The 14684-nt window shown below is 44.6% G+C and overlaps 1 long non-coding RNA gene across 1 annotated transcript; it reads left to right on the top strand.

The window, feature by feature from the left end:
• Positions 1 to 5628: 5628 nt before the first annotated feature.
• Positions 5629 to 7868, top strand: LOC144329918 (uncharacterized). Its single transcript, XR_013395658.1, has 2 exons — positions 5629 to 5798; positions 6335 to 7868. It is a non-coding gene; the product is annotated as an uncharacterized LOC144329918 (long non-coding RNA).
• Positions 7869 to 14684: the final 6816 nt, after the last annotated feature.

The following is a 14684-nucleotide window of genomic DNA, read 5'->3' as shown; positions in this document are numbered from 1 at the left end:
GGGACAAAGATACAGAAAGAAAGGGGAGACAGAGTAAAGAAACAAACTAACAATTACTAAAAATCTATAAGATGTTCATAGCCTGGGCAACATGGCAAAACCCATCTCTACAAAGAATACAAAAAGTCATCAGGTGTGGTGGTGTACACCTGTAGTCCCAGCTACTTGGGTGGCTGAGATGGGGGGATCACTTGAGCCCAGGAAGCCAAGGCTGCAGTGAGCTGTGATCGTACTCTTGCACTGCAGCCTGGGTGACAGCGTGAGACCCTGTCTTAAAAACAAAACAAAAAAAAGTTTGATTGTATTAGTCATCTGAGAAATGCAGATAAAAACCACAGTGCCTACCTAGCTAGAAACAAATAGGCAGGGGTTAGAATGGAGATGTGACTCTCAGCCTCACGCATACCTTATCATTACCAGATCTCTCCCAGACTGCGTCCCTGAGGAGTTTACAACCCGCTGAGAAGGAGAGACTTATAGACTTTAAGAAGTGAATTGTGATGGGGAGAAGAATCCAAGGCTGAGGGAACCTCCACCTCTGTCTTCCCCTCTTCCTTCCTAACCCTAATCTGAAGTCTCCATTTTTCTATTCAGAATATTCAGCTGACCAGAAAATGAATTTCCCAAACATACAGAACATAGATTTTCATAGTCCCAGACCTTTCCATGAGGTGCTTGATGCATTGGAAAAAAGCGGGGCCAAAAGTCAAATATCAAGCAGGCTGGAGTCCTGCTTCTACTGATCTTGGACCAGGAGCCTGACCTCTCCTGAGCCTCCATCTCTGAAATGAGAATTAGCTGCTTCCAAAATGGTGCCATCCCTACTTTATCTCCCTCAGCCAGATACTTAATGTTTGGAAAGAGAGAGTAAGGATTTCTATGTTATGATCAGCACCATTTTCTGAAGTTGCTTTTGTGCATTTGTGTAATCATACCACAGGTTATAAGCATATTTCATAATGAAGTCATTAAGAAAGCTCTGTGCTGACCCCGTTATAAATATTTTCTGGCAGCAATAGCAGGGGGAAAAATACATGTATAGTTAACATTACTGCTGTCCAAAGAACAATGGTGAGAAAGTAAGGAAAGGGGCTTAGAGCTCTTTGGCCTTTCTCAGTTACCTGTGGGACAGCTGGGGTCTTCCGGCTAGAAATGGAGCCCAAAAGCAGCAAGGCTTCATGGAAAATTATGCTTCCTAAAAGCCCCTGGGGCAGAGCAATTAGAGAACTGGCAGGGTCAGGAGTTTCATAGAGGAGGAAGCTGATCCCAGATCCAGCATCACAGAGTCCTCTGGTCAGCTTCTGATACCATAATGCTCCTTGCTTGCCAGGTTCTGTGCAAAGCAAGCTACAGAAGAGGTTTTGGGGCTCTGAATTGGCCTTTTTCCAGTGTGCAAACGGTGCAAGCTGATTTTACTGGGGGAAAAGATGACTGCAGAGGGAAAAACACCAAATGCAGCAGTCAATATAGTAGTTCCCACCATCAACAACCTCCACACTCATGCCCAGGAGCCCTCTGAAGGCAGTGGCAGCACCAGGATAGAGTGCCTGGCACAGATGAGGCACTCAGGGAATTACATTGATCTGGAAAATAAATGTGCATTAGCAGTGAAAAGCTTACTCTAAAGCTGGTTCTGCAAGGAACTGGGAACAGCTGTTGGCCTGGGGGTGGGGAGGCTGGGAGAAGAGAGGGAGGGGGAAATTACTTTTTCATTATATACCATATAGGAATTTTGTACCATTGGTTATCAAAAAAGTAAGCAATATTTAAAAATTTTTAAGCCTAATGTTATTCCCCAATCAGGGAAATTTGCAGGACAATGGGAGGGAGAAAGTGGGTTTTTAGAGTCAAACTAACTTGGGTTTTGACTCCCAGCTAATCCTACTACTTCCTAGCTGTGTGTCTGAAAACAAGTTACTTACCTTTTCAGAGCTTTATGCTACTTAACTGTAATGGGGAGAATGAGCCTCCGCTGCATTGTGATGTAGGTGAAAGTGATAACAGCAACACTTAGGAGATTCACTATGTGCCAGGCACTCTTCTGAATGCTTTCTGGCTGTGTGTGGATTCATTTCATCATCAGGACACTACAAGAGGGATATTTTTCTTTTTATCCTCCCCATTTTACATATGAGAAAACTGAGCCATAGGGAGACTAAAGAACTTGCTTTAGTCCTTTAGTTCTTTAGGCAGGCTGTTTACCTCCCAAGCCCAGCTCTTCCTACCTCTACACTGCTGCCTTGAACTGTTAGCATCCTCTTCCTTTCAATTAGGAATTCTTAAAAATGCAGACATTTTCAAGATCCAAAGAAATGTCTTTCTCATAATGGGCTGTTGGATATGGTCACAGGCTAGTGAGGGCAGTGCTGGTTGGGGAATTAGCAAAGCAGGTGAGAGAGAGAGCATTTCAACTCTAATGAAGGTAAGAATTTTGCAATCAGAAAATGTAATTTAATTGTAGCATAGCACAATCATTGCTCGCTATAACCTTCAGCTTCTGGGCTCAAGCGGTCCTCCTGCCTCAGCCTCCCAAGTAGCTGCTACTACAGATATATGCTACTATACCCGCCTAATTTTTTAAACAATTTTTTTTTTTTTTTTTTTTGCTGTTTTGCCCAGGATGGTCACAAACTCCTGGGCTCAAGTGATCCCCCTGTCCTGGCTTCCCAAAGTGCTAGGATTACAGGTGTGAGCCACTGCACCAGCCTATTTTTATTTTAAAATGTTTAATTATATATTAGAGGAGGATTCCATAAGGTCTTCAGGACTTAGGGCCTCCAAAAACATTAAAGGGTGGAGCAAACTTTTAGTCAGGGTTGCCTCCTCGATCCCCCTCAAATGGGTCCTCGGCTGAGTCACCTTCTGCTTATATTGCTGACTCTGTGGTCACCCATAGTAGGTCTTTTTGTGGTTGACATCCTGATACTAACTTGTCTGTGGTCATTTACCTATTCTACTTCTAAGATTAAATCAAAAAACAATCACAGGGCCAGGCGCTGTGGCTCATGCCTGTAACCCCAGCATTTTGGGAGATCAGGGCGGGAGGATTACTTGAGCCCAAGAATTTGAGATGAGCTTAGGCAATATAGTGAGTTCCTGTCTCTACAAAAAATATTTAAAAATTAGCTGGGCATGGTGATGCATGTATGTAGCAGTCCCAGTTACTTGCGAGGCTGAAGCAGGAGAATCTCTGGAGCCCAGAAGTTTGAGGCACTCCAGCCTGGGCAACAGAGCAAGATGTTGTCTCAAAAAAAAAAAAAAAAAAAAAAATTCCCAGTGACTTGAATGTTCCAGGCAGCTGGTTTCTCAATTTCATTGACTTTTTACTACACTTGGAAAATAAAGTGTTTTTTTTTTCCTGCATTTCTTTAAAAGAGTTTCAAAGAAATGAGCCTGAATGGGCAAGGGGTAAGGACACTTTTTTTCCTTAGGCTGAATTGAAGATTCTTCCTCCCCATGTCCCAGAATGGTTCATTTCCTTCCAATTTCCCTTGTGCATCCTCACTACCCCTCCTACTCTAGGACCTTCAGTGTTTCCTTTAGGTCTTTCCTTGTCCCTAAGGATTAGGCCACTCGCCCTTCTGGGCCCCTCCGCAGGCCTTGGAGGGGCTTTAGGCTCAGCCTATGCTCAGAGCACTCCCAACGCTGGACCATCCCTCCTCTTCCTGCCCCCTCAAGTGTCCAGCCTGGTGGTGGACCTTGGCCAAAGAAGAGATGAACCATGTGAAGACCTCATCCCTGCCTCCCACCACCAGTTTTCTTTGCAAGCTTGCATCATCTCTTCCTGCCTGTCATGCTCTATCGATAAGCAGCTTTCAGCAGCTCCTTACTGCCCCCAGAAGCAAGCCCAGACTTTTCCCCTGGCATCTGGACTCTCCTCCATTCGATTCTGACTGACCTGTCAGGCTTGCCTCTCTCCACACCCCGACACAGACCTGACTGCATAGCAGATCCTGAATGCTGTCACCCTGGCTCCTGGCTCGAGCTGTTTCCTCTGCCTGTTTCTCTCCAGCCTGCGGAAGTTGACCCATCTACCAGGGCCTAGCACGAAGCCCATTTCTAGAAAACTTCAGCACTTATTCATGTTCTCTCTCCTTTCCTTCCCTCCTTCCCTCCTCTCTTCCTCCCTTCTTTCTGTCTTTCTGTCGAGCTTTCTCTCTCTCTCTCTCTGTTTCTCTCTCTCTCTGAGTGTATATTGATCTCCCTCCTCAGCCACGTTCCTATGGGACTCCCCTTCTACCTCTGAGACAGCACTTACTTCAGGCTGCTTTGGAGTAGAGTTCTTCATGTTCACACCACCTCCCAGGTTAGAAATTGCGCTCCTAGAATTCAAGAGCTACCCATTCTTCATTCATGTGCATATTGATCATCTGCTGGCCACATCCAGGGTTTTGCACCTGGAATAGGTTCCTAATAAATGTTTGGCACTTGGTACAGTGGCTCGAGGGACAGAGTGAGCCTTGGCTTTAGCAATGGACAGCACACCTCCTAATGTGTGACCTCGGACAACTGACTTACCCGCTCCAAACCCCTTAGGTCCAAAACCTATAAAATGGGGCTTAAAATAGTGCCTACGCCATAGAGTGGTGAGGGATAAACGAGATAATGTGCAGAACATGTAATGCACACTTACCACTCATAAACTAGGCATGAGTCACCAGCTTCATCCTACACACACTTTCAGAGATTTACTTTTGCCCTGGATCCTCTGGAGTGGGTACTGGGGAGAAAGTTACTAGGATATTCATGTTGAAAGACAAAGATGACCTCGACGCAGCCTGGTCCTGGCTACAGAAAGGATGGTTAAGTCTGAATGGATTCTAAAGAAATCAAGGGTACAAAGCTGGCAGCCCCAGGCCCTTATAAAAGGTGGGGCCTCTCTCTTCCCAACTAAAGAAATCAGACACTACCTAGAAAACCAGCTCCTTTAATCTCCTTACGCTAAAGATTAACACCTACCAGAGTCCCCCCGCAAAGCCGTCTTCGTACTTTAATGTGAGCCTGAATAATTGGAGTACAGGAAAGGCAATCTGGAGCATGGAGAAAGGGAATTTTCAAAGGAACCTGGCCATTGTGTCTCTGGCACTGAGGTTGAGGGGAACAGAGGCCAGGAGGGTAGGACTCTAGAAAGCCAGGGAGCCCCTCCTGTCATTGAGACACACACTCCGGCCAAATGGACTTCTGCCTTTTCCTTGGATTCCAGGAGCAGTGGTCCTGGACAGGGGCAGTGGAGGGTGAGGTATGGTGGGGAGGGAAGGGTGGGTGGGAGCAGAGCAGTATCCTCCCTCTGGCCACTGTGGTTCTCAGCGTACATTCTTACATGGGTGTTTTGATATATTTCAGCCTCTGAGAATGTTGGCAGACCACCAGCTTTTCTCAGGGCCAAGCTCCCTTGAATAAGTCGACATACTTCTGCACACCATCCCCACTAGCCTGTCCACCATCTAGGTTCCTGCGATGGAGTGGTGGTGTGGGATTGGAGGAGGGGTGGGGGGATTGAGGCTGGGGACAGAGCAGTTGCTGTGGAAGATTTAAGTCCTGTGTGGCAGCCTTTCCCTTGGAGACAAGATCCTGGGCTAGGCTGTTGGCACATGAATGAGTTTTGGACTACAATCTACCCTTTTACAGATGAGGAAACTGGGACCTAAAGAGCCCGAGCCAAGAGGAAAACCTAAATCTCACCCCAATCCAGGGTTTCTGTCCTGTTTCTCTATGACAGTCCCATAAAGAAATTTTGCTATGACATGATGCACGTGTCACAAAGTTGAAAAGGACAAATCTGGATTTAACTAGAAAGTGTGAGACCTGCTTGCTCAATCTCACATTGGAGCCACAACTTGCTCCTCGCCTGACTTGTAGCTTCTCATCCTGTGGTGTGGGGAGGGGTGGGCAGAGGGAGGACTGGTGCAAACAGTGTCTAGATTTCCTCTCTGATAGACCCCTGGGGTGGAGTTGGAAAGGTCCAAGGTGAGGTGTGAGGGTTTTGACTTGATGGGTCTGCTCTTTTGAGTGCTGGGCAGGTAAGCAGGCATTCCATTCCTCCTTCCCTAAAAGATCTGTAGCCTCTTTAGGATCAGAGGAGGCTGGTGTGCAATGGGAATGCCACTGAGAGGTGGCGCCTAGCACCCATCCAGGAAAAGGAACAGAGTGAAAAACTGATGATGGTGACTCACATGAGTTAAAAAAAAAAAAAAGCAGAAGTAAGCAAAACTGGCATGGGTATGACCAATGGAAAGGCTCAGAGAATGGGGATGTAGAAAGGATTGATGAAACTCTCAGGGGAAATTCATTCACTCAGTCAAGAGCTCTTTAACTGAAACTTACTCTGTACCAGGTTCAGTTGTCGGTACTGGAGAAATCACACCAAGAAGGCTGCAGAGACCCATTGCAAGTGACCCGGGAAGAGGAAAACTCAGTCATGGGCAGACTCCCATTTAAATGGAAATCAGAGTTAAAGGAGGACAGTGGGAAGAATGACATCTTGAAAAATCCATCAGCAATTTCGGGATGATAACGTCTGCACAGATGATATTTTTTAAAAACCTGGGAGAACAGAGTCAGAGGGAGACACAATTTGAGAGCTACTGTGGCACTCTGGGGACTAAAGTGTTTGCACCACATGCTGGGGTAATTCAATCACTCAGCAAGCACTATCTGAGCACCTGTGTTTCTCTGGCCACACTAGTCTCCCTGCTGTTCCTTGTCCTCACCAGGCATGCTTCCCTACTCTGCCTTTAATCTACAGGGGCACTATCATAGCTCATTGTAACCTTGAAATCCTGGACTCAAGCGATTCTCCCATTTCAAACCCCCCAGTAGCTGGGACTACAGGCCTGCACCACCATGCCAGGCTATTTTTTTTTTTCTTTTTTGGTATAGGTGGGGTCTCACTATGTACCCAGGAGGTCACTATCTCCTGGGCTCAAGCCATCCTCCCGCCTTGGCCTCCCAAAATGCTAGGATTACAAATGTGAGCCACCACACCCATCCAGAGTTCCCCCTGTTTTTTTGAGGGCTTCCCCCTACTCAGTAGCACCATTGTCTTAGGTCATTTTCTGTTGCTGTAACATATACCACAGATTGGGTAATTTATAAAGAAAAGAAATTTATTTCTTACAGTTCTGGAGGCTGTAAAGTCCACATCTTGTGAGGGCCTTTTTGCTGGTGGGGACTCTCTGAAGAGTCCACAGGTGGTGCAGAGCACCACAAGGCGAGGGGACTGAGCGTGCTAGCTCAGTTCTCTCATCCTCATCTTATAAAGCTGCTAGTTCCATTCCTGTAGTAACCCATTAGTCCATCAACCCATGAATCCATGAATGGATTTATCCATTTATGAGAGCAGAGCTCTCATGACCCAGTCACCTCTTAAAGGCCCCACCTCTGAATATTGCTACATTGGGGAGTAAACTTCAACATAAGTTTTCGAGGGGACAAATATTCAAGCCATAGCAACCATTTAGCAAATGCATAAACAAGCTGAAATTGTGGTGACAAGAGAAGGCACATCACTGTCTCTCATTTTTCTTTGTTTTTATTTTCTACTTTTATTATGATTATTTTTTAGAGATGTGGTCTCTCCATGTTGCCCAAGCTGGCCTTGAACTCCTAGCCTCAAGTGATTCTCCCGCCTTAGCCTCCCAAAATGCTGGGATTACAGGTGTGAGCCACGAAGTCCAGTTATCTCACTCATCATTGTACCCTAGCGCTAGGCACATAGTAAGCATTGAGGAAATGTTGAATGAATGAATACAATTTTTAAGCACTGAGGAAACCTATTTTAAAAATTGTAAATGTTATTATCACAACTTTGTAAAAAGTGCATTTTAAAATGTTTTTAAAATCCTCTAATAAACACCAACAGTAAGCCAGACATGGTAGTGTGTCCATAATCCCAACTACTCAGGAAGCTGAGGCAAAGAGGATCATTTCAGCTTAAGAGTTCGAGGCTGCAGTGAGCTGTGATTGTGCCACTGCACCCCAGCCTGGGCAACAGAGCAAGACCCTGTCTTTAAAAAAACTTATAAAAAGAAATACCAACATCTGTTGAATGGTGGAGTTCTGAGAAATGTTTTCTTGTTTCTTTTCTTTCCTTCCTTCCTTCCTTCCTTCCTTCCTTCCCTCTTTCTCTCTTTTTTTTTTTTTTTTTTTTTGAGACAGAGTCTTGCTGTCGCCCAGGCTGGAGTGCAGTAGTGCAATCTCGGCTCACTGCAACCTCTGCCTCCTGGGCTCAAGCACGCCTCAGCCTCCCTAGTAGCTGGGATTCCAGGTGCATGCCACCATGCCCTTCTAATTTTTCTATTTTTAGTAGAGATGGGGTTTTGCCATGTTGGCCAGGCTGGTCTTGAACTCCTGACCTCAAGTGATCCATCTGCCTTGGCCTCCCAAAGTGCTGGGATTACAGGCATGAGCCCCTGTACCTGGCCTTTTTCTTTCTTTTCTATATTTTTCCCATTTTGTGTACTATCGTAACATTTTTAATAATGAATAAAGTATATTTTAGTCCCCTCTACACCTTCCTTCCTCCCAAAAAAGGAATTGTGAGAATTACAATTTACAACCTAATATTTTAAAAGTCTTGTGCCATGTAAAGTATAAATGATGAAGACTGAGAAACCATGACCTGAACTTTACAATGCAATGAAATAAAGTTTATCACACTGATGGGTTTGACAGTATGCGTGAGGATTGTGTAGCTGGGCATAACCAACAGTTCTCATAAAACACTTTGATTGGTATTTCTTGAAACAGCCAAACTGGCCTCTGTCAGATGCTTGGGGAAGGGGGGCAGGAACTGGATGGGGGGTGTGTGGCTCTGTTGGCCTCAGAAGACCTCTGGATCTATAACCCAGGTATGCCACTTTGCTGGCAGAGCAGGCCAGGACCTGGGAGCTCTGAGGACCTCGGGCTGACAGATTTGCAGCCTCCAAGTGGAGCTGGTGCTGCTCAGACTTCACAAAGAAGCTTTTCACCACAACAGGAACAGCACGAACACCCCATCCTCTCCTTTCCTTCCCTTCCCAGCCTTCTGGATATGGAGAGCTCATAAGGTACTGCCTGAAATGTCATCAATAAAAATGTGTTGGGGCAGCAGAATGATTGCCTTTGAGAGGATTAGAGGAGAGAATATTCATTCACACAACAAATGTTTATTGAGAATCTACTATATGCCAAGCATAAGGGAGGTCCTGTGCATACGTGGTATCATTTCCTTGCATCAGCCTGATGAAGATGGTAGACCCACTATACAGATAATGAAACAGGCTGGGAAATGTTAAGTTAGTGACCCTGAATCACACATTTAAGTAAGTGGTGGTAGTGGGGAGGGAGGTGGAAAGGGAGGGAGGAGGGACTCAGACACAGCCCTCTCAGCGGTGGAACGCCTGTGTTCCCACACTGCGCACTGCACCACAGCGAGGCATCCAGACTTCGTGCTTACAGCCTTTGTGACCATCAGCAGCTACTCCGGGTCTCGATCTCCTCGTTTATAAAAATAAAGTGCTTGAGTGGCTCACACATGTAGTCCCAGCACTTTGGGAGGCCAAGGCGGGTGGATCACTTGAGGTCAGGAGTTGGAGACCAGCTTCGCCAACATGGCGAAACCCCCTCTCTACTAAAAATACAAAAATTAGCCAGGTGTGGTGGCAGGCACCTGTATTCCCAGCTACTTGGGAGGCCAAGGCAGGAGAATCGCTTGAACCGGGAGGCAGAGGTGGCAGTGAGCCGAGATTGCACCACTGCACTCCAGCCTGGGCAACAGATCGAGACTCCATCTCAAAAAAAAAAATAATAAAGTGCTTGAGAAAATACGTTTCCCAAGTGTCCCAGCGCTGGGTTCTTTGTCACAGTGTTTCCTCCTCTTGCCTTTTTCCCCACCGTGATCCCTTTTCGGTGATCCTCTTGCCTTTGTAAAAGCTCTTCCAGACCAATTCTCTGCCGCCAGCTCAGAGCTCCCCTGGGGACTCCGGTCTCTCCCCAGCTCGCCCCCTAGGGGACACAGGTGGTGCTGCGGGAGCACGGGCTCACAGTGAGAGTCCATGCAATTGTCAGACCAAGTCAATATAATCACGGGTTTGAATTCAACTTCGATTGCTGCTTTACCTTTAAAAAAAACCCATGGATCTAGAAAATATCCAGCCCTTCCCACATTCACCAGGGCAATGCTGCTGAAACATTTAATGACGGGGAGTATTTGTAGCCTGAAGACCTACTGGTTCTATGAGTCATATTTAAAAATGGGATTATATGTTTACTTCCTACACCTCAGTTTCTTTTAGGTTCTGTGAAACTACTGATTGATCCAATGCTGATTTTGCAGGGATGCCAAAATGTGATTATAAAACAATATGTTTGTCTCTACTTGGTTATTTTTATTAAAATAATCAATTTTTATTAGGTAATATATGCATGTGGCACAATATCCAAAAATCGCTAAGAGGTTTTCAGTAATTATCATATGACCCGGCAATTCCATTCCTGGGGATATACCCAAAAGAACTGAAAAACAGGTGTTCAAACAAAAACTTGTATACAAATGTTCACAGCAGCACTTTGCATGATACCCAAAAGGCAGAAACAACCCACATGTCATCAACTGATGAATAAACAAAATGTGGTTTCTCTATTCAATGGAATATTACTCAGCCATAAAAGGGAAAGAAGTACTGATACGTTCTACAATATGGATGGACCTTGAAAGCATTTTGCTAACTGAAAAAAGACACAAAATGCCACATATAATTTCATTTGTATGAAATATCTTGAATAGGCAAATCCGAAGAGACAGAAAGCACATGAGTAGTTGCTGGGGCCAGAGGTAGGAAGGAATAGGAAGTGCTAATGAGCACTGAGTCTCCTTTTGGGTGATGAAATGTTCTGAAACTGGATGCTGGTGGTGGTTGCATGACATTATGAATGTACTGAATCATACACCTTAAAATAGTTAAAATAATGCATTTTATGTTATGTGTATATACCACAGTAAAACAAATAGTACTCTTCTCTATCTTTCCAGAAATGATGATGATAATTATTGTTATTTTGAGACAGAGTTTCGCTCTTGTTGCCCAGGCTGGAGTGCAATGGTGTGATCTCAGCTCACCTCAACCTCCGCCTCCTGGGTTCAAGCGATTCTCCTGATTCGGCCTCCCGAGTAGCTGGGTTTACAGGCATGTGCCACCATGCCTGGCTAATTTTGTATATTTAGTAGAGACAGGGTTTCTCCATGTTGGTCAGACTGGTCTCGAACTCCCAACCTCAGGTGATCCATCAGCCTTGGCCTCCCAAAGTGCTAGGATTATAGGCGTGAGCCACCACACCTAGACTGTAATAATTTTTATTAGTTTGTTTTTTGTCTTTGTTTGTTTATATGTTTATTCTTCAGAAAATTTTGAAGTTTTTTTGTTGTTGGTTAGGTTTGTTTGTTTGTTTTTTAGACAGAGTCTCACTCTTCTCACCCCGGCTGGAGTACAATGGCACGATATCGGCTCACTGCAATCTCCGCCTCCCGGGTTTAAGCAATTCTCCTGCCTCAGCCTTCCAAGTAGCTGGGATTACAAGTGCCTGCCATCACGCCCAGCTAATATTTTATCTTTTTAGTAGAGATGGGATTTTGCCACGTTGCCCAGGCTGGTCTTGAACTCTTGGCCTCATGAGATCCACTTGCCTTGACCTCCCAAAGTATTGGGATTACTGACATGAGCCACTGCACTGGACTGTAATGATTTTTATTAGTTGTTTTTTTGCCTTTGTTTGTTTATAGGTTTATTCTTCAGAAAATTTTAAAGTTTTTTGTTGTTGTTTTTTGAGACGGAGTTTTGCTCTTGTCTCCCAGGCTGGAGTGCAACGATCTCAGTTCACTGCAACCTGCCTATCCTGGGTTCAAGCAATTCTGACTCAGCCTCCCAAGAGGCTGGGATTACAGGCGCCCTCTACCACGTCCTGGCTAGGTTTTTGTATTTTTAGTAGAGATGGGGTTCTGCCATGTTGGCCAGGCTGGTCTCGAACTCCTGACCTCAGTAATCCACCTGCCTCGGCCTCCCAAAGTGCTGGGATTATAGGCATGAGCCACCACGCCTGACTGAAGTTTTATATACTCAAATTTGATAATGTTTGCCTTTATGGTTTCTGTATTACATGGCATGCTTAGACAGAGCTTCTTCATTCCAAGATTATAAACATATTCAACTATATTTTCTTCTTGTACCTTTTTTTTTTTTTTTTTTTGAGACAGGGTCTTCTTCTGTTGCATAGGCTGGAGTGCAGTTGTGTGACCATAGCTCGCTGCAGCCTCTCCTGGGCCAAGATTCTCCCGCCTTAACCTCCTAAGTGGCTGGGACTACAGGCACACAGCACCACACCCAGTTAATTAATTAATTTTTTTTTAGTGGAGAAGAGGTCTCACTAAGTTGCCTGGGTTGGTCTTGAACACCTGGGCCTGGGCTATTCTCCTGCCTTGGCGTCCCAAATTATTGGGATTACAGGTGTGAGCCACTGTGCCATCCCCTTTACTTTTATGGTTTCATATTTGACATTTAGGTTTCTATTCATCTGGGATTGATTTTGGAATCAGGAGTGAGGTAGCAGTATAATATAAATGGTTTTCCTAAATGGAAAATGATGTGTAGCCTGTTGTCTTGATACTATTTACTGAACAGCGCTTTTTTCTTCTTTGATTTGAAATGCCAACTTTAAAAGTATTAATTCACATATACTTGGGTCTACATCTGGATTTTTTTTTCCTATTGGTCTATTTCTCAGTCTACAATGCTTTGTTAACCAGAAGTCCGCATTCAATTTTATAGGGTCTTCAATATAAATACTGCTAAATTTGACATAGGTAACTCTTGAAAGTTAGAACACAGGAAAGGGAGGGTAGAGTCTCAGAGTTTCACTAAGGCAGCAGTCCTCAAATTGTGATCCAGGGACCCTCAAGGGTCCCCAAGGCCCTTTCAGAGGGTCCACATGAGCAAAACTATTTTCTTTTTTCTTTTTCTTTTCTTTTTTTTTTTTTTGAGACATAGTCTTACTATCGCCCAGGCTGGAGTGCAGTGGCACAATCTGGACTCACTGCAAGCTCCTGGGTTCAAGCGATTCTCCTGCCTCAGCCTCCCGAGTAGCTGGGATTACGGGCACACGCCACTATGCCCGGCTAATTTTTGGATTTTTAGTAGAGACTATGTTTCACCATGTTGGCCAAGCAGGTCTCAAGCTCCTGGCCTCAGGCGATCTACCCGCCGTGGCCTTCCAAAGTGCCAGGATCACAGGTGCGAGCTACCGCTCCCAGCCACAAAACTATTTTCATAATACTTTTCACTCTCATCCTGTCAGGGGTATGCTGTGGAGTTTTCTGGAGGCTGCATGACACATCCACAATTATCTGAAAAGGCTATTAAAATACTCCTACCTCTTCTAATTACATATCTGGGTGAGGCTGGAATTTTCTCATATACTTCAACCAAAACAACATATTGCAACACTTGAATACAAATAGAGATTCTAGTTATCTTCTAGTAAGCCAGACAGTAAAGAGACTGTAAAATATGAAACAATGCCTCTCATCTCCCTAAATTTTAACATAAATAGTTTTTTTTCATAAAATGTGTTAACATCCATTGAGTTTATTTTTATTTTAAAGGTGATTAATAATATTTCAACTTTTTTCAGTTTGAATTTCTAATACTGTAAATATAAATAAATATAGCCCACATGAACAAAAGCTTTTTGGGGTCCTTGATAATTATTATTAGTGCAGTGGCACGATCACAGCTCACTGCAGTCTCCACCTCCCGGAATCAAGCAATCCTCCCAAAGTGCTAGGATTGCAGGCGTGAGCCACTGTGCCCATCCTGATAATTTTTAAGGGCATAAGAGTCCTGAAACCAAAAAATATGAGAAGTAGTGCCCTAGGGTATATACCCAGGAGTTGTGTGACGTAGGGGCATATTCATCTTTAAATGGTAACTCTGATAACCACTGATGATTAAGTTGAGTTTGATATCATTTATATAGAGCCCCCAAAACAGCACAACTAAACTTTATACAGCTCAGAAATGCATGCATATTTACTAAAACTGAAAAAAAAATAGAAGGCAAGGTTAAGCTCACAATGTAGGATAGTGGTTACCTTTCATGGAGAGGCAGGGGGATGGAGGGAGAAGGGGCAGATTGGACTGGTTCTTAGGTACAGTGTTTAGTACTGTGCTTTATAACTTACAGATATGCTGCATTTTCTTTCATATGTGTTCAATACTACATACTTTTTTATTTACTAAAAATAAGAAAGAAACAGTTTCTGCCCACAAGAGGTTCCCTGTCTGGTGATTGTGAGTGGAAATCACATTCCTCTTCCCTCTGAGTTTCAGCTCATTGAGAAACTGACCAGGAATCAGATAAGCTGAAAGTCCAGGCTCTATTATCTGCAAAGCTGGATTAGAGAAGGTGGAGGCCAGTGGTTTTCTCCTCCTTGCCTACCTGATCCAGTTGGTCCTGTGCAAACCAGGGAGTCCCCTGCTGACCTCTCCCCAGCTGGCAGGATCTGTCTGGTGGAGGAGGAGACCCAAAGTTATGCAGGCGTTAGGGGATGGCACCTGTGATATTAGAACCCAGATCTATCCTCCTCTAAGGGTGATGGCTTTGGCTGACCCTTCTGGGCCTCAGTTTCCCTTCTGTAAAAAGGGAGTCACATA

Source organism: Macaca mulatta, chromosome 7 (genome assembly GCF_049350105.2).
Source record: "Macaca mulatta isolate MMU2019108-1 chromosome 7, T2T-MMU8v2.0, whole genome shotgun sequence".
Classification (NCBI taxonomy): domain Eukaryota; kingdom Metazoa; phylum Chordata; class Mammalia; order Primates; family Cercopithecidae; genus Macaca; species Macaca mulatta.
The sequence above is the reverse complement of the archived record's forward strand: the minus strand, read 5'-3'. Positions and strand labels throughout refer to the sequence as shown.